The sequence below is a fragment of the Amphiura filiformis genome, chromosome 15, assembly GCF_039555335.1.
Source record: "Amphiura filiformis chromosome 15, Afil_fr2py, whole genome shotgun sequence".
Taxonomy (NCBI): Eukaryota; Metazoa; Echinodermata; class Ophiuroidea; order Amphilepidida; family Amphiuridae; genus Amphiura; species Amphiura filiformis.
Window position 1 is genome coordinate 17,039,367 of NC_092642.1, and position 21,794 is coordinate 17,061,160.

Genomic DNA, 21,794 nt, shown 5'->3' on the forward strand with positions numbered 1-21,794 from the left:
ATGATCTTCTCTGTTGCTTCTGCAGTGGCGCTTATGAATCTCTCATATCGCTCGGTTGCATTTTCATTGATGTCTTCTAGAGGCCGGAATCTGTTGCGTACCTCAATTGTGTATTGCTGTTGTAACCTGTTGTTTGAACTCAGTACCTTCCAGTCGTAGTGTTTCTTTCTTGACAAAGCCTTGCTCTTTCTTAGACTTAGTCTGATCCTTGCTGATACAATCCTATGATCAGATCCTATGTTGGAAAATGTGCTATAAGCTTCAGCGTTCAGCAAGCTGTTCTTCCACTTTTTCCGAATCAGAACATAGTCCAGTTGATATTTGCTTCCCGTTGGGCTCATGTACGTCCACAGCTTTCCATTCCTCTTTCGGAAGTAGGTATTAGCAATTATGAGGTTTTTCTCAATTGCCAAATCTACCATATACTTTCCATTTCTGTTGGTTGTGTCATGATAGGTATAATTTGCATCTCCAGTTCCAACTCTACCATTGAAGTCTCCTACTATTACAAGGACATTGTGAGCTGGGATGGAATCAATGGCTCTTCTTAAGTTGTCATAGTGTGCTTCAATGTTGTCTTCATTGTCCACGTTAGTTGGACAATAGGTAACTATTACTGTTGTTGCTGGGTTACCCTGAAAGTTGGCAGCCAGGATACGGTCTGTGTGTTGTGTCACGCTAGCTAGTGAGCTTTTAGTACTAGAACTGAGAACGATGCCAACTCCGCCAGTTGCTGCACCTGCTCTATTTCTGACAGCTGAAGTTGTAATTAGCGTCTGGCCAAGGATGTTCTCATATCTGACTGGTTCCTTGTGGACTATACGATGTTCCTGTATCCCCAGTATGTCTATGTTGTATGCCATTAAGCTGCACACTAGTTCCTCGCTGCATCTTTGTTCTCTGATGGTCCTCACATTCATGGTGGAGATTGTGACAATTTTCTTGCAGTTCATAAGGTTACTCCTTTTGCTTCCACATATGTCAGCCTTGTCCCTTCCTTGCGGCTTTGAGGACAAGCCATCATTTGATTTCTCAGAATCCGTGTCAGCTCCAGGAGTTGGTGTTTTGTAGGGACTCTAACCCTAGTGTAGTTTAGGTTTGCTGTCATAGTTTTTCTTTTGCTGCTTAATTCTGCGGTCGCAACTCCTACAGAATGGTTTAACATAGGAGTTTGCCTTCTCACAGTTGTCTTGTGGCCGCTGTATAATAATGAGAAATCATTTTATCAACGCCCTTCACTCTTACCACTTCCGTCTCCAACCAGATGTAGTAAGTTGTACAGGTCTCAGGACTCCCTGCTTGTGTTCACTGACCGTATCCATAGAGTATTTACTATTATGAAACGCCCTTCTGTCGGAAACAAGAGATTGCATCTCAAAACCGCCTGAGGTAGTGAACTACCTCAGCTATTTGACCCATAGCTGGGGCTTGGTTGATGGGCGCCAGGGCATGTCCACACGCCGGTGGGCCTGCACACCGCATCTCTGGGGCCCAAAGCTGCTCCGAGATCCCTTACAGTTTCGCCTGGGGCCGTGGGGTACCCAGTTACCGTGTGCTGTCGCTGGGAGGCACTGTAAGAGTCTTGATGTAGGAGAGGCTATGTACTGGCAGGAGAAGGCTTACATACTTTGCTTCCCTTTTCGCCTTACGGCTAGCCAGCGGCAGAAGCTGAAAGCAGAAATTTGCAAGCACTAAACTACATGCTACTACTAATCTACCTCGCTAATGCACTAGACGCATCACAACACCCTGTGTCCAAAGGACACTGAATACATGTAATTTCTTGAAGCCAGCTTAAGGGTTCGGTTACCCACCTTTGCACAGTATTTTTGTGGGACCTGAAAGCACAACAGACACAACAAATTGCAATTTGAATACGAGGAATATTCTTCTGATACGGTATCAAATAATTTTGATTTTTTTTTAAATTTGCGATACAATACAAATTTTATGGGAATTTAATTATTAAAAATTGACATTTTGACATATTTAACAGTCCTTGAAGTAAATGTAGCTGGGATGAAAAGCCGACCATCATATGAAAAGTTTGACCTCTTGTATCGAAGATATACATGAAGTTTCCCAAAAGACCTTTGGGAAACTAAATGTATATCTTCAATACGAAAGGTCAACATTTTCATATGATGGTCGGCTTTTCCTCCCATGCAGCTACAAACACTGTAAGGGGTCATGTCACAATATGCACGCAGTTTCTGTGTGCAATTTTGCTGGCTAGAGTGCAAAATTGCACACACGGATAATGCTATTTGCATGCAGGCAATAACATCTTGCACTGGAAATTGCGACCTAGCACTGGCACGCTGGAGGAGGTTGACCTGTTGATGACTGTGAACTGGTCTCTCCCCTAACCATGCTAATAGCGTAGTAATTACCTCAGGGAGTTCACAGTCAGTGCAACACAAATCAGTGATATTTGACACATGCTTGTGGTGATGTTGTCATTCTCATAATTTTCTTCTGCCATTCCATTTTATTACATATTTATGTGAATATGCCTCTACTAATTAGCACTTGTTTAGCATTAGCCTAGTATATATGGGACCATAACAACCCGTCTCTGACATTACAAAATCCACCAGTCCTATCTGGTGCGCCTCGCTGGCCGCTTTGAATTTTGATCCAGAAAACAAAAATCATATTGAGTAAGTTTTGATTAAACTAGAGGAAACATATTAGCATAATGCTAATCGGCAAAAATGTTTTGGTATTTTGTTAACAGTTTTTTAATACTTGAAATGTAGTTTCGTAATGTTTTTCTTGATTTGTGTTCAGTCATTTTAAAATAATAAGGCACAAATGGCATTAAACTTATTCCAAAACCATGATATGTCCAGATATTGGTACTTTAATTGGCAGCAATTTGGTTCCATACAGTATCATACTTGACCTACAATAGTTACCAATAAAACTAATGATGGATAATATTTGACACTCAAATTTTTGCACAGCTCTCTATACTGTACAATAGACCTTGTCCTATTTTATATTTATGAAATTGTTTCCTTTATATTTATAGCATTTTGTGTTATTATTCATTAGTATTGCAATGGTTTTAATACCAGTCAATGTTGAAGACAATGTGGTATTGTACGAATTTCAAACAACGGTTCCTAATGCTCACGATGATTAAGCTTTTGATATCAAATTTGGCATCAACCTTCGAAGGAAAGTGTATAGAAAATTATTATATAAATCATTTTGCCATAAACTCATGCAACTATAGTGACATTTTTTTAATTTGGCTGTATTTACATGGGAACTGTAAGTTAGCCGTCAGTATTTGAAATAAAATATTAATCAACAGAGAACACATATTGCTTGACAATCATAATGGGATGTTGAAATGTTTCAGTGCCCGTGCCTCTATAATTATAACCTATTAATTAAAAACTAATTAAAAATTAATTAAGTGCTGCCTCTGTTGACTTTAAAGAATAAGACTTATTTGGTTGATACATTAAAATTTACCCAAATATATACTATTGTCTTACCTTCGAAGAGTGGAAGACTCTTGTTTATTTTTGTGTATCACTTGTGCATTAAAAGAAAATCATTCTCAAATTCATGTTAATGAATGCATTGCTATTGTAATAAAATATAGTTTATGTCCAAGTGCAATACATAATAAGGAATACCTAACTCAAAAAGACTGTTTAGGTGGGATAGTATAAAGAATAAAATGCATAATTCACACATTTTCTATTTTGTAACAAAATTTATATTATAACATTATATCACATCTGTTGTAAAAAATTATAGACCCTATAATATTATTGTAAAACATAGGCAAACTGTTTAAAAACTTTGCCAGCCAAATCTGAGAATGTGCACTGGGAATATATTTTTATGGGGAGGGTTAAGTATAAGGTCAAGTTCCTCCTCCAACTCCAGATTACCTTTGGGAAAAAGACCATACTGGGCCAGATAATTGCAGCCTACAGTGGGTTTGATACAACGCCCAATTGCACGCGGATATTTTTATCAGTGCTTGCAGGCTGTGTGCAATATTGCCACCAGAATTGCACACAGATTTGCGTGCATTTTGTGACATGATCCCTAAGTACATCATTAGATTTATAAAGTTTACTTCGAGGACTGTTAAATATGTCAAAATATAAATTTCTAAATTTAAACTAAAATTGTATATAAATGGTTATTAGCTATATTGTTAAAACAAATATTTTGCCAAACACGAGGAAAATGGCAGTATTGACAAAGTTGAAACCCTAAAATTAAGTAGAGAAATTACAGATTCATGTAAAATGTCTTATTTCAATACAGGGTCTTGGCTAAACTATTAACAGGCTAAGCACATCTATGAATAATTATTTTGATGATTTTTACGATCCTCATTTACAGGATGAGCAAATCACTGAATAGGCATTTAAGTATATGATTTGTAGAATGAACTTTTGCAAAACACCAAAGTGTTATTTTTCAATAATATTTTGATTCAGATAATGAAAATCGATTTTTTTGTGCCTACTTCGACCAACAATACCTCGTTTACCTGTAAGTTGGTCCAACGCCTGAGCCAAACGGTGGGTAAAATTACCCAGTGTTTTAACAAATAATTTAGGATGATATGAATAAAACTTTAAAAAGTCCCTTTTCCTCCTTTTTCACCATTCGATATAGAGATTGGTCTTGTAGGAAGCATTCTAAGCGTTACTCTCATTTGTTGCCCTGGTGCCTCCAGATTCTTGTGTGCTATTTCTGCCTCTCACATGTATAGTACCACCTGGTTGGTTCACAGGATGCAGGGCAGTTTTTCCGACATCTGCCATTTTAGTATTCACATCTACTTTGTTCGCAAAAGCTTGGCATCCAAATAACTGTTGAAGATAGAAAAAAAGTATTCTTTATTATTATTACCTTTTAAAGTTCCAATGTGTATTCAAAATCGTTTACTTGTTAAAAATGTTCCTGTAGTGAACTTGCTTCCACTGAGTTAAGACACAGCTTATTTTGTTCTGAGTTTGTTGTCCTGTTTGCTACATATCTATTTGAACTTGCCTTCAGTTTTTGACTTGAATTTGTTTTAAAACTACAGTATGTAGTTTTCGTTGTTTGCTTTTATATTTTGTTGTCTGCCCCTGAAGAAAAGCAGTTTATCTGGTCGAAACGTCGGTGTTTTATTTGTCTGTTTGGTTTTGTTTATCTGATTTTCATCACTTTCAGTGTACTTTTGTACTGTTTTCCTTAAACTTCTATGGGCTCTAGAATTGGCCATTGTTGGCCATCGAACTTTGCCTGTTTTTGTGCCTATATGGTTGTTTGGTTTATCATGTTTTATCGTCAGAGGGGAGCTGTAACTAGGCGGATTAGGGTTAAAAAAGGCGAGTTATAAAAGCGCCTTAAAAAGGCGAGTTACCCCACAGAGATTAGGTTTTTTGTCAATTACCCCCACGAAGTAAGCTCAAGGCGAGACGACAACACCAACAAGTTCCACTGGTGAGTTACGACAACACCATCAAGTTCTGCAAGCGAGTTGCGACAACACCATCAAGTCCTGCAAGCGAGTTCCGACAACACCATCAAGTCATGCGAGCGAGTTACGACAACACCGCCAAGTCATGCAAGCGAGTTACGACAACACCATCAAGTCCCGCAAGCGAGTTACGACAACACCATCAAGTCCTGCGAGCGAGTTCCGACAACACCATCAAGTCCTGCAAGCGAGTTCCGACAACACCATAAGTCATGTAAGCGAGTTCCGACAACACCATCAAGTCCTGTAAGCGAGTTACAACAATGCCGTCAAGTCCCAACGGCGAGTTACATGTAGGACTTGATGTAGGTTTTCCTGTGACATGTGTGAGGTCTTCAATTTAGACCGATTTGGCACCCCCTAGTGGTAGCGCCCGCGGCACGTTAAACCCTTGCCCCCCCAGTTACGCCACTGAAAGAAACATGGGCAGTCATGCATTAAAACACAGCCAACAATTAATTTCATTAATTTTGTTAATATAGCAATAGAGTAGAAATAAAATATCGCGCAGTAAGCCCTATAATTGTATTTTGTTTATATCATTTCTGTCATTGCAATTTCCTATAACACAATTTTCCAGGGTAAATATTAACTTGTTTTTCATTACTCGCGTTGAATAATTCTGCACATTACAATAAAAGAATGTTTTCATTTTATAAGGTGTTTGTGGTGAAAAATTGATATTTTATATTGGCCTTTAATTCAATATTTGTTATGAGTTTCTGCGTGGACCTTTAATTCAATGACTTTTGGAGGCTGTTCAGATAAATATCTTACAAAATAAAATTTAGAACAGGGCTTCGGTCTATATCAGTCAAGTTAGCGCAATCGATATAAGGCGTTCGACTATGGTATACGAGAGGTTGCGGGTTCGAACCCTGGCGGTACCTAGTACGCTCTCGTGGAAAAATTGAGTTAGCTTGAAATTCCCCTTGGACAAGGAACTTACTGCTAATTTGTCTCGTTGTACATTGTAACCCGTACGAAACTTGGGGAGCTGATCCTGGTTGCGATGGTTATTTGTGGAATGTCTAGGGTGTGCGCTCTTGAAGCAGCAAAAGTCACTGAATTGTTGTTTAATGGTTTATGGAATGATGTGGGGCCGTAGTGGTCAGCGATAGCCTGTAAAGTGTGCTGAGGCTTGTGGATCAACGTCTAGGCGTTGTGCCTGTGCGTAGTGGACTATAAATCACTGCGCTTTTTTTTTTTATATACCAGACGGTTTATAGGACCCTATGAATACTTTCGTCATGACAGTACGAACTTACCTCCATCAGACCAACTTGAAATCGTCTGCTCATGAATGCGTAGACAATGAAGTTCAAAGCACTCCCTGCATATGCAATAAGACAAGCTGACACTTCCATTCCCGCCAAACCAGCAGGAGACAACCTCACCAGATACTTCAGCAGACGACTTATAAGTGAAGGCATCCACGAAACGGCGAAAACAACCACCACGATGATCACCATTCTCACAGTCTTATCAGTTTTACTTTTAGTGTTAGATGCTTTATCATCTTTTCCACTGAGTTCATTCTTCATCGCCTTCTTTTCTGATTTTTTAGCCGTCTTCAGTATGCGATAGTAGCAGCCCAGTGGGCACAGGTTAGGATTTCGACGTTGTATCAACGTTGATACAACGTCGAAATATAACCTAACCTGATTTCAACCCGATTTCAACCTAGAGATTGGTTGAAATCAGGTTGAAATTTCAACGTCGATACAACGTTGAAATTTCAACCTGATTTCAACCATGTTTCAACAAACTTTCAATGCAAAAATTAAGGAGGTTGAAATCAGGTTGAAACTTCAACGTTGATACAACGTTGAAATTTCAACCTGATTTCAACCAATGTTTCAATGCACAACTTAATGACGTTACATAAAATATTATTAGGACGAAATATGCATATGCCTAGTATAATACATGTTTAAAGGTCGATAGCATTGAAATTTTAGCCAAGTTTTTCTCTATCTCCAGGCCGCATGATCTAACGATTTAAACCGAACTTCCGTTCCTTCTTCAAGTGGCGCGCGCGCGTGCACTACCTCAAATACTTACGCGAAAACACCGGGTGGTACGGGGTATGCTATACGGCCCCGTCGCCGCTCAATTGGCGTGCTGATGTTGATATGGGAATTCCTACAACATGGTGAAGTTGGTGCAAGAGACGTTCACAAACACTTGTTAGGGGGGCTGATGCAAAAGGGTGGGGAGGGCTTTAGTTTTGACCCTCCTAGGGGTAGAGGAGGGCCTTGAAAAAATGACCAAAAATTTTCCCAGGAAAATTGAGTTTATATGATTTTCTATGGGATTGACCAATAATTTTCATGTCAAAGGGGGAGGCTGAATTTTTAGAGATCTGAAAGGGGGCGAAAAACTTTCGCGATGATTTTTTTTTGCATCAGCCCCCTAACAAGTGTTTGTGAGCGGTCCCTAATATGCCTATTCGCATATCTTCAAACTATTTTACTAACCCGATCATATCGCCCCGGGGAATTGCCCGGGTATCGCCGCGGCGGCATAGCCGGTGTAGTAGCTACGAGGTCGGCATATCGAGGTCGGCACCCATACGCGGGAGGCAACCGGGTGCGGGAGTGGGTGGGCCGGCCGCATCATAGGCCTATGTTGTCGATCATAGTCGGAGAAAGCAGGGGAGTGTTATGGGGGGGGGCACGCCCTCTCTAATTTTTTTTCATGGGGGACGGCAAGTGTTTATAGGTAGGCCTATACCGCACGTTTGCAAGATATTGTGGGTGGGTATGTACACGCGTGCACAATTGTGTTAACAAGCGTTCGCAAATGTTTGCGAGTACGCACTCATGTTTACAAGTGTTCATGGGTAGGCCTACGCTTGCGTACATTGCCGGTACGCACGCACGTTCGCAAGTGTTTGCGAATACGCATGCGCGTGCGCAATTGTTTATGGGTACGCATGCACATGTTCAAGTCTTTATAGGTACGCACATGCGTTTGCAAGTTATTGCGGGTACGCACGCGCGTTCGCAAGTGTTTGCAAGTATACACATAATGCATACACAAGTGTTTGCAAGTACAAACGCACGTTCTCAAGTGTTTGGGAGTATACGCACGCACGTTCGCAAGTGTTTGCGTGAATACACTCGTTCTCAAGTGTTTATGCGTACGCATGCACGTTCGCAAGTGTTTGCAAGTACGCAAGCGTATGCGCAAGTGTTTACGGGTACGCACACGCATGCGCAAGTGTTGATGGGTACGCACTTGTGTTCGAAAGTTATTGCGGGTACGCACGCGCGTACGTTACGCAATCGAGTTTGCAAGTGTTTTCGAGTACGCATGCCCGTTCGCAAGTGTTTATGGGTACGCGAAAGTTATTACGGGTACGCATGCGAGTTCGCAAGTGTTTGCAAGTGCACACTCGCGTTCACAAGTGTTTATAGGTACGCACGCACATTTGCAAATTATTTAAGGTATACGTACGCGCGTGCACAAGTGTTTGTGAGTACGCACACAAGTGTTTATGGGTAGGCCTACGCACACGCGAGTGCAAAACTGATGCCACTGCCACGAGCGGGACGGCGCATCAATCAATGACATAATGCCTTGAATGTGTCCGTTTGTTTGAACTTGATGTAGGATCTGGATTTGGATCTGGATAGGCAAGCAGTGAATTCTGCATCACGCTAGAGTTGTAGGCTAGTCGGCCTAGGCCTATGAAACATGTTGAAAAACAATTTCAAATTTTGGATATTCGTTAGTTCTGGTCGCATTTTGACCTATAAACATGTTTCTAATCCTAGATCACCATGTTTGGACATTCAAAAGTTAAAAAAATTTTGGATTAAAATTATAGTAGTATCGCTTTCGCCCAACACTTTTCCAGAACGGATATTGCCCAATGTACATCAGTAAGCAAAAGGAGTTGTACGCGTACGTGTGACGAACATGAACTTGAGGCCTAAATTTGCAAATAAAACAGGTTAGTAAACATTTAAATTTTCTTTAAAGGTCTACTTGACTTTTGGACACATTGCTGGATTTATATTTCAACTTGGTTTTCCATTTTGTATCATCAGGATATGTTAAAATAGTTAAGCTTACTGAGCAGTTAAATTACATGCCTGCTGCATGCACATGCCATGCATGCTGTACAATCATGAATGCACCATTCGAGACACGAAACAGTGCCTTGAAGTTGACATGCTTAATGACTTGTACTTGTACAAGACCCAGTCATGCCAGTTTGGAATATTTGCTGGGGGCAATCAGGACCGTAGTCTGGATTGATTGGGGGGTATTGATTTTGAAAAAGTGGACTTTTTTCAAAATTTGGAACTTTGGACTGGGCGGATTTGGACATTTTGGACGGACCAAGATTACAGAAGGCATAAAAACCTCTATTTTTCGCTCGCTGCGCTCGCAAATGGGACTTTTGGGTTAAAAGGGAACTTTTGGGCCTTTGGCATTTGGGGGGGATGCTGGCTACGGGCCTGGGGGAAATGCAAATGTTTATCGTATAATTAAGAAACTAGGCCCCTAGCCTAGGGTAGACATGTCCACATTCCTTATTATAGAGGGCGACATTCAATCCAAAAAGGGAAATACAAAAATTTGAAATTTGGACACCAGAAACTTGACGACGTAGTCTAAAATGTGCCGGTACTTTATCCTTGATACAGAAGTCAGCATGCAGTGAAAGTTAGATTTCATAAAATAAAATCGCCTTTGTGTAAAATGGATCGCCGTGGTGAAAAATGATGCATTACATGTTTTTTTTTAAACAGACATTTGCCCATAACTTCGCTAATTTTTGACCTACAGACATGGTTGACCCCTCATTTTTTAAGTTAAATAATCACCTTTTTAAACAAAATAATTTCCATGTGAAATATCCTACTTGAAAATTTTGCCTAGCCCTAGTCATATCATGCAGCAATGCTCATGTGCTAGGTCATTACAATCGCAAATTTTCAATTTGCGATTCGCCGATTGTACTGTTTTTGGTCAGTTCTTCTTCTTTCTTTCTTTCTTCTGTCAAACCTATAACGAGTCATCGTAGCCATATGCTCTAGGCCAGTGTCCAACTCGGGGGGGTCAAAGGTCATATGTCATTTATGGCCAAAATGTGATTTTCACTAAAAATGCTTCATCTTCCACAAACTACATAATACAATGACGTCACTTGCATACCTGCATCGCCTTAGCCAATGTCTAAAAGTTGTACAAAGAATTGGGGTCAAAGGTCATTAAGAGGGGGGGATCTCACAATTGCATTATCTCGACATCCGTAATGGGTATGGGGCTCAAACTCGGTGACAACAAATCTCATGACCAGGGCTGGGGGACATTTTACAGGGGTCAGGTCAAAGGTCAAATTTTAGAAATGCATTTTCTGTAAGGGGTACGGACTCAAACTCTGTGACAACAAACTGACCAGGGAATATATTGAACACTTTGCAGGGGTCAGGTCAAAGGTTATCTTGGTCAAATCTTATAATTTCTTCTTCTGGACTCAAACTCAGTGACAGCAAATCTCATGACCAGGGAAACATTTTGCAGGAGTCAGTGAGTTCAAAGGTCATGCAGGGGTCAAATTTTAGAAATGAATTTTTTTTTTTCTGTAAGGGGTACGAGGCTCAAACTCGGTGACAACAAAATTAATGACCAGGGGGGATATGTTGGAACACTTTGCAGGGGTCAGGTCAAAGGTTAACTGGGGTCAAATCTTATACCGTAATTTCATTTTCTGTAATGGATATGGGGGCTCAATTTCGGTGACAACAAACTTCGTGGCCCGGGAAACATTAAGGTCAAAGGTCAGGTCAAATGGTCATTAAAGAGTTACATGCCTTGCGATTGTCTGCGCTCTGTGAGCGCAAATCATTATCTCTAGTGTATTTTTTTAGACATTAAGTTACTGGTAGGGCAGACTAGATGTGTCTTTGATGATTTGACATGAATTTCAATGTCAAAATGACAATTATTTTAAAAAATAATATACTGAGTGATAGTGATACCAAGTTTGTGGAAGTCCACATCCCACTGACAAAATGATATTTTAATAAGCGCAGAATTATGAAGCATACATGGCCCAGGCCTATAAATATGGCTAGGCGTAAATAGTAGTACCAGTAATATTTAGTTAGACTAGGCTAGTGGAATTTGTGGAATAAAGTTCTTTTCATATAGGCTAGATAGAGCTTAAGAGCTCGGATAGCAACGTTTTCACGTATTTTGTGTGGGACCTGAGAGCACATCAGACATATCTAATTGCATTTTGATTTGAATACGAGGAATGTCCTTCTAGTACGGTATCAAATAATTTTGATTTTTTTGAAATTCGAGATTAAAAATTGATATTTTTGAAACAGTCCTCGAAGTAAATTCTATAAATCTAATGATATACTTAAAGTGTATGTAGCTGGGACGAGCGGCCGTCAATCATATGAAAATTTTGACCTTTCCTATTGAAGATATAGATAGTTCCCCAACAAAATTTAGGTCTTTTGGGGAAAAATCTATATATGAAAGGTCAAATTTGTCAATTGATAGTTGGCTTTTCATCCCAGCTATATACACTTCAAGTAGATATCATTCGATTTATTAAGTTTACTTTGAGAACTGTTAAATGTCAAAAATTGCCATTTTTAATAATTTGCCCCAAAATTTTTATTGCATCGCGAATTTCAAAAAATTTAAATTATTAAATATATCAGAAGGACATCCCCTATTCAAAATTAATCATGTTAATGTTCGTTTGTGCTTCCTTGGTAGGCCTAGTTGCAACCGTTTAGTAAACATAACGGGTAGGCCTATATCTAATCTTTTCTGAGAGACTTAAGGTTAAATTACAAATATACATCATATGACCCTAATATTAATAATCTACTTATCTTCGTTTTTAATAGGCTAAATGAATTATGAACTTTATTCAGTATTTGTATTCACGAGATTTAGGCCCTTAAAGCTATAGGCATATACCTTCCAAGTTATTAAAGGTCGGAAAGATCTTCCTCAAATAGATTCAACATTAAGGTGCAATCTGCAGTTCTCTAGAAAGAAACTTAAAGTGAGGCTATTTTTAATTTTTCATTGAACTTATCACTGCTCTATGTCAAAAATATCATGTTCTCTGAGTATGCCTACTTTAAACATGTGCAAGCATGACCCAATTAGTGTTGAACACTCTTTAGGCAGATTTTTTAGGCAGAAGATTCCACATCCCCAAATAATTTCTCTAGTCTAAAGCACGTGTCTAAAGGAGCAAAGATAAGTTATACTTTCCCTCTTTTTGGTCCCAAGAATGGCCCTAAGAATTGTTCAGCAGAATTACCCTAAACAGTCAGGAGTAACAGGTCTACCTTTAGTAGGCCTATGCCTATTTTACATTAAGCATATTAATCGTACTGTAAGTCTATGTCAAATATAATGTTTTTGTATGTGTAAATTATGGAAATAATTGTATTTTTAAATCCCTAAATTGTTATTTTTGTCGTTACAGCTGACCTGTTGTTGTGCCACGTGACAATGGAATCAAAACAAGATTGGCCATGCAATAGACAGACTATAGTCCATGACAATGTACAATGTATAAAGCATCAAGAAAATTGACTTAACTTAGAAAGTTTAGATGCAGCCAAAGATTTCGGATGAACTGACAACTTGAGAGAGCCATAATTTTAATACATAAGAGCACGGTCAAATCAAAGATGGAGTAAACTGGCACGGCATGGCATGGACCAACTCCTACACTGAATAAAGTCCATTGTTGAGCAGTTGCTGCCACATACTACTCATCCGTTCAAGATCTAACTTAAGTTATTAGTCATCATTCATTCCATATAGCCCGCAGATGGAATGAACTCACGCCTCACATTCAAGGAACTGTGAAATGGACTAGCTTCAAAAAGTGTTTTGGTCAAAAATGTGCAAACCCATCAGCTTAATGATAACAGCTGTTATTGCCTTGATATGTGTCTTGATATAGAAAGAACTAAGCAAGCAAATACAGATTCTGGTCTAGATTTTCTTAATATTGGTATTGATGACATCATCAATGCGATATAAGCCTACTGATAGGGTTGACGTTTTCGATGCTTATCTCCTTCAGCTAAAACTGAGCACGACAAGGATCCTTTGAATACGTTGAAGGGTGGATTGCAAACGCAGAACACTTCCAAAGCTATTGATCACACTATCTGTATATGATCTGATCATCAGTCTAAGAAAGTTCTGTGAAGTTCTTCGATGAGAAAAATAGAAGTATTCAGTTGTATAAACTGTCAACAATTTCCAGTTTAGTTATACGTGTAAAAGTCAGGACTTAGAAACCATAATTATGTTAAAGATATCTTACATGGTATCAGAAGTTTTAAGTAAGTTGTAACGTGAAAAGAAGAAAAACTTGAGATTTTTACTCAAGATTTTTACGCAAGCCAGGGGAAACCCTATATTAACATTAAGTATAATGGGCACATTGCATCCAGTACATTCTTAAAAGGTTCCAAAAGGGTCAAGTTCTAAAGTGTCCTCCTAGTACATATATAGGCCTATGGATAACCCTCGCACTTTAACACAAACAGCTTTCTGAAAATTCACGAGTTCTTTTGAGAACCATCACAAATCTAATGTATTTAGGCTCTAAATGTCCAGCTCTAACACTTTTTAAACAAATACACACGTTTTAAAGGAAGGCTCCGCCTATCACAACATTATGCCCTATTATATGTAAGAAAAATAATTATCAAGCACGAATCACGTGGTTTTATCTGAAACAAACTCATGGCGACCATGTGATTCGTGCTTGATTATTATTTTTCTAACATAAATTTATAAGGCATGATGTTATGATTGCCGGAGACTCCTTAAAGTGCTTAGGAATAAAAGAAAATATTGTTTTCCACATTTTCACGAAACGATAGGTATTTTTGGCAACTCCAACTCCTAAACATCACAAATCACAAATAAAAAGCTTACATATCTAATTTCTAAAAGTTTAAAATGACTTTCAGCACAAAATTCCAAGCAACCTTGAATTTTCGATGTGTGACACACATCTTCATGGTAGGAAGTCCTATGATGTTGTTACTTGTTACATATATATGTATCTAAACATGCATGTCACTTAGCCAAACGTTAACAGTGTTGAAGACGGGATATAAGTGTTCAGGATGCGTTTAGATACAAATTGTATCAAAGTATGATACATGTAACCATGGTAACGTAACTTGAAAATCAAAAGGACGGAGCTGATTTTATTTTGGATTTGCGATGTGTAGGAGAATATGTTTCAAAATATGAAACCATAACTTACCCTGAATTCAAACTCTATTAAGGGATGGAGTATGCACGTTTGGACAGTATTTATTGTGGGACATTAGAGTACATCAGACATATCGAATTGCATTCTGAATACGAAGAATGTCCTTCTGATATTAAAAAATTTTGATTTTTTTAAAATTCGCAATGTAATACACATTTGAGCAAATCATTAAAACTGATATTTTTAATATTTAACAGTACTCAAGTAAACTTCATAAATCTGATGATTTTTCCCAAAACACCAAAAAATTAGGTCTTTTGGGGAAAAAAATCTATATCTTCAATATGAAAGGTCAAATTTTTCAATTGATCGTCGGCTTTTCCTCCCAGCTACATACACTTTAAGAATATATCATTAGATTTATAAAATTTACTTCGAGGACTGTTATATATCAAAATGTGAAAAATATCAAATTTTAATAATTTGTCATAAAATTTGTATTATATCGTGAATTTAAAAAACGAAAATTATTTGATATCAGAAAGACATTCTCCGTATTCAGAATGCAATTCGATATGTCTGATGTGCTCTCATGTCCCACAAAAAATATTCATTCCAGATCCCTTAAAATTGCATATTTATGTTCTAAAGACACAAAATAAAATTAGAAAAATTTTTCTCAATTTCTGGAATAAGGACCTTAAAATATCCCAAATTTTGGTCAAAATTTTTGACCCATATTTTTGATTAATAAAAAAATATTGAGAGAACTGTTTCTAGTTTTGTGTCTTTAGAACATAAATATGCAGTTTTATTTAAGTGTTTTTGGTGTTTTCCAGCTAAGGCGGCAGCCACTATGAAAGTGGCTATACCATCTTGAAAAAAATAATGGATTACCTTGTTCTGCAGCTAGAGCACTATAATATTCCTGGTTGATTTTATACCAATAATAGGTGAAAGAAGTGTCCTGTATGTACATGTGTTTGTTGTTGTTTTCAGCTAAGGCTAAAGGTACAAAAAATGCTTTGTCAACTCTATAATAACATGTTAATATATCGTGCATCTATTTTTCAAAAGTGTTTTTAGAACGTTATTAAAACGTTTTTATACCCTTTATATAAACCAACAATAAAACGTTATCTGTAAAATATTTTGTGTTTGCTGGGCAACTCAACTTGCAGGTTCTACGACGACGTTGAAAAATTTATATGATGATGATATCAAAAATAAATTTCAAAGTTCAAGGTAACTCGACTTATGGCCTAAAACGCGACGCTTACTTTGCACGTAAAATCTTTGGAAAGCTATTTAGGATTTGAAGGTTAAAAATAGGTCAAATCATCAAATTGAGGCTTTTACGATAAACTGATATAAAAAGGTGAGAAATTAGCAAAATCGAATACTAAGAAGATTGCCCAAGTTGCATGTTTACTCAGTGGTGGCCATCTTGAAAAAAATGTGATTTTTGGGCAAAATGTGATTTTTGACAAAATGTGTTTTTGGTAAAAATGTTATTTTTGGTCATAAATGTGATTTTTGGTCAAAAATATGGGTTTTTTTCAAAACGTGATTTTTGGTCAGGGGTCAAAAATGTGATTTATAATAAAAAAATGTGATTCATGGTCAAAATGTGATTTTTGGTTAAAAATGTACTCTTGGTGATTTTTGGTTCAAAATGTGATATTTGGTCAAAAATGTAATTTTTGGTCAAAAATAGGATTTTCTGTCAAAAATGTGTTATTTGTTCAAAAATGTGATTTTTTGGTCAAAAATGTGATTTTTGGTCAAAAATGTGATATTTGGTCAAAAATGTGATTTTCGGTCAAAAATGTGATATTTGTTCAAAAATGTGATTTTTGGTCAAAAATGCGATTTTGGATCAAAAATGTGATTTTTGGTCAAAAATGTGATGTTTGGTCAAAACTGGGATTTTTGGGCAAAGATGTGATTTTTGGTCAAAAATGTGATTTTTGGTCAAAATGTGATTTTTGGTCAAAATGTGATTTTTGGTCAAAATGTGATTTTTGGTCAAAATGTGATTTTTGGTCAAAATTTGATTTTGGTCAAAATTTGATTTTTGGTCAAAACATGACCGCCGCGCACGGGCCCGCGCACCTGATTGCCTCCCGCGTTGCGGTGCCGACTGCACCGGCCCTCCGACTCCGACGCATGCTCCACTGCACGAGGCCAACCGACACCACACCCGGTAGACTCCCGCGTATGGATGCCGACTGCACCGTCCCTCTGCACCGACCACTGCGCGCGGCTCACCACGACTCTACACCCGGTTGCATCCCGCGTATGGGTGCCGACTGCACCGGCCCTCTGCACCGACAACGACGGCGATACCAGTTACCCAGGGGCGATACCAATCCTAGCCTATAATCATGAATTCATGATAATATTCTCCCAGACGGACCACAGCGGTGAGGTTCTACAAGTGGGTACGTATAAATTTATTACTATATAATAATTATATTTAAATAAATATCAGGTTAAAATCGGATTAAATTCAGGTTGAAATTTCGGCGTTTAATACAACGTGAAATTCAGGTTGAAATTAGGTTGAAATTTCGACGTTGAATCAACGTTGAAATCGGGTTGAAATCAGGTTAGAGTCGATTTGCAAATACAACGTGATTTCAACGTCGAAACGTCAACCTGATTTCAACGTGATTTCAACGTCGGGTGTGCCCACTGGGAGACGATCATAACAGCTAATGGGATTGCGAAAAATGGCGCCAAAACTAAAAGCTCAAATTTTGGCGGAATGAAGTGAATAACAAGAGCGGCAACAAAGGCGATATTCCATATTCCAAGCAATACCCACTTAATGTTAGTTTTTGTCAAAGTCCGTGACATTGGGTGCAAAACTGCATCATATCTATCAACTGCGATAGAGGTTAAGTTGAGAATAGATGCTACGGAAGAGAAGTAGAAGAGAAACTGTTCCACTTGGTAAGAAATTCCCGTGTGACCTTGATGCAGTATGATGCCAACGACAAGCAAAGGAGTAGCCGCTATGCAGACAATAAGATCAGCCACTGCAAGGGATGTCAAGAAGATCTCTGTCAAAGTCCGTTCTGAAAAAATATTTAAAAAAAATACGAAAATCGTGAATATATAACATAGTATGAAACCCATTTTCAACGACCCAGCGCAGCTGTAGCGTAGCCAGGATTTTGCTGTGAGACCAGAGGATGATTTAAGCACTTCCCACCACGCCACTGTGTTGACTTGCGGTTAGCACAGCTGTGTGAGTGAACATGACACCACTGCTCGCACATTGCATTGACGGACATGGTTAAATTTGAATTTGGACTGATATATTATTTACAATAAAAACGCATTCAAAATGCTAGTCGATTGCACATTTTATGTTACTTACAGAAGGTGTGAATTATCCTTTATGCATACATCACTTTTGTTCTGAAATCGACCAAGTAATAATGACACACGCACAATTCTTAAACAACATCTTTTGCACAGAATTCAATGGGATTTGAAAAGTAAAGTGGCAGTTGAAACTCTAGTGATAACACGTTTGCAGTGCATGATGGGGCTTCCTTAAATCATCCTCTGCTGTGAGACTAAAGTTCGGGCTCGTACGTGTCATTCTTCCGTTCGAAGCGAAATTAATTTTCAAGGCAGCGTGCTGATGACGTAAGTAAATGAAGCGGACACTATCATGCCTATGTTCACGATATTAAACACAATGAACCTAGAGCTCTTTTCATGTTCATTCATGCATAGATCATATAGATGATCTATGATTCATGTATAAATGCACGAACTCCAATGGTCATCAAAGGCATGGAAATAGTAGGCCCCCTAGATGAGATTAGCTACCAGCTCATTGAAATTGTTTAATTGCATAATAAATACAATATTGATCACTATACCTGAATATACTAGTCTCAGATTGATCACGCTGAAATTCTAAGCTCAAAATATTTTTTTTGTTTTTTAATCCAAATATTTCTCATGATATTGATATACATATGAATTGTAATATCACAATTTACTAATATATAAAAACAGAAGTGGCTGATTTTATCCATATGTTTAAAAACCATTAAATTTGTAATACTTAATTCAGAGTTTCAAGTTTCTGAGAACAACAACAGTATAGGCCTACGTTCTGTGCATTGAGAATGTTTATAGTCCCTTCTCTCAAAGCAGGCACATCTCATTTCATGACGTCAACTTTTTTCTAGGTCAAATCGGTCTTGTTCAAAGGAACTTTTAAACGTCTTATTTTCTCAAAAAAGGAGTCATTTTCAGTGTCCTCATAATATTAGCTTGCCAATGATATGATGTTGTCCGAGCAATGTATATGACCTTTAAGTAAATATCATTAGATTTAAACAATTTACTTCGAGGATTGTTAAATGTGAAATATATCAATTTTTCATAATATGCCATAAAATTTGTATGTCGCGAATTTTAAAAAAATCAAGATAATTTGATATTAGAAGGACATTCCTATGTCATAATGTTATTCGATATGTCTGATGTGCTCTCATGTCCTACAAAAATGCTGTGCATACGTTGCTACCACAGCCCTTAAGTCTTACCAATAACTTACAATTTATACTGGGTGGAGGGTTGAAATGAAATAAACATCAAAATACAATTTCAGCGCATCTTCGTTAAAATATAGTACCCAATTAGTTACCGGGCATGTAAAGCTGACTATTAAAAAATCGACCTGGCAAAACATGATAAATGCAGCAAGAATTGCAACAGCCAATACTTCTTTTCACATCAGAAGTAAAATGGTGATGTATGTGTTTCATATCAGAAGTAATGAAATTGTGTCTTTTGTTCAAATTTATCAGGGCATTAAAGATCTCTTTCTAATTAAATGAACAGATGCAAAGCAAAATTATTTCCACATGATCTATTTGTGCCCAAACCAGCACATTTTGACATTTGAATGAAGTTGGATGGATGCAGATAAAATTGTAACCAATTAGTTACTGAATGACAGAACATTAATTCATAATCCATTCTGCGTCAAGATCATCATGATTGGTATATACAATTTAGAAGTTAGATTTCCTGGATCAATAAAAAAAGGCGCACATCGTAATAAGAAGCACACCCCTCCTTGCTCCAAAAAGTTTTTATACCATCAGAATTTCAGGAAACTATAGAGACTAAGAACTACTATTTGTGTGTACTTTCTTGCCGATTCCTTCGTTTGCCAAAGACATCTTCCAATTTGTATTATGCATGTTCTGTCAACAGAATAGCCTATGGCACGCGGTAATATAATTATGGCAATTGTCATGATTGTAAGCTTTTTTTCGCGGATATCTATAATTAATCCTTATTACAAAAATAGGATGCTAGGATCACTCTATATGTTTTTACCTATTTTCCTTCTTGAGATAACCGCGATAACCAAAAGGTTGCCACTAGTTCCCACCACTATTATAATCGTCGCTAACACCACAAACAGCAGCATAATATCGTGTCCAAATCCAGGCTCAGGTTCGGCACCAGCCTGGCTCTGGTTCACTTGTACCATTGAGGTACCATTGCCAAGGTTCCCCTTCTGGTTCCGGCTCAACCTCTGGTTCAGGCTCCACCTCTGGTTCGGGTGACAAAGGCTCGGGCTCAGCAGACATGATAATTTAGGAGGTCGTATACTAAAATCTGTGGAAACTGTGAGAAGAAAATATATTGATATTTACAACAATTATATAAAAAAAAGTAAATTCTAAGTCAATCTTGAAACACTTTATGTTTATACATGTGATTTTGGGATGCACATTGCCAAACACAAAAATACATTTGCGATATCCATCAACTTTTTTTTTGCGCATCAGTATGCATAATATACAGTAGTGTTATCTACTGAAGATAGCAGTTTTGTTCATAAGCTAAGTTTGGTTTAAAAGCCTGCATGATGAGACATTAAAGCATGCAATGAAAAAAAACCCGTTGAACAGTTTATTTTTTCACATGTCCATTATTAGACATAACAAATTCATCTTGACTTACGTTTCAAGTTGACAGTGTTGTATACCCCAGAGTGAAAAACATCTTGGCGAAGGTATTAAAATTCCGTGAAAATCTCGATCCGGCCACTGATTAATCCACTAATAGCTTATTAATAGTCACGATAGTAGGATTTTTTTCGCGAACAACCACCATTTCGCTGAAATTCCAATACAAGCACTATTTTTAAGAATTCCAAAACCAAAGCTATGTTTGTGTATACTCAGAGAGTTTTTGTCGCAGATTTCATCATTGTTGTTCACGTGCGGTCTTCACATTTAGCTACATTTCATAAGACGTAAGACTGAGATGCAAATTTGTACGGTTGGCAAATCGACATCTGATATTATCCCTGCCTGCATGCGCGAAGCAAACTGGTCTAACCATGCTAACGTTGCTCGCTTGTATAAAACTGCCCGCCAATAAGACAGTGCTTTATTATTTCGACCAATAGTAGCAGGCGATTTTACTAATGTAATTTTACCATATAGAATTACAGATTCATACCAATTTTATACAATTTACATATTAAATGCACATTAAAGATTCGAATGACTTTATTTGGAACCGGTAGTGAAATAAGGTTTCGAAGTTTTCTGTCTGAAAGTTGGAATGTTTACGCACACTGGCATTTCCTATAACTCAGCATCACATGATGGTTTAATCTCAAAAGTTTGAATGCGTTTATTTTTCTCCGATTCATTTCTATCAATAAACAAATAGTGACTTAGCATAGCAACATATAACCTTGATATAAATAATGACAATGGACTGATAATGCATTTTAAGAAAGAACGTTTCGTAATCCAAAAGCGTGGCAAAGTATCTAATATGAGTAAAAATCATATTGACGTCATCATTGTTATGCTATATTTGTTCTACTTTTTCGCATTTGATACCCTTTATCATGATTATTTTTTACGTGTATACTCTTACGGGACAAAAAGGTTCTATTAGTTGCACTTTTTTTCTATGAGTCTTTAGTTCCGTAGCTTGTTTAGTTTGTATGTTAAGGGGGTACTACACCCC

At 37.7% G+C, this 21,794-nt stretch overlaps 1 pseudogene; it reads right to left on the reverse strand.

Annotated features, from left to right (window-relative positions):
• Positions 1-4,086: 4,086 nt before the first annotated feature.
• On the reverse strand, positions 4,087-20,392 carry LOC140171335 (melatonin receptor type 1A-like; annotated as a pseudogene).
• Between the last annotated feature and the right edge of the window lie 1,402 nt (positions 20,393-21,794).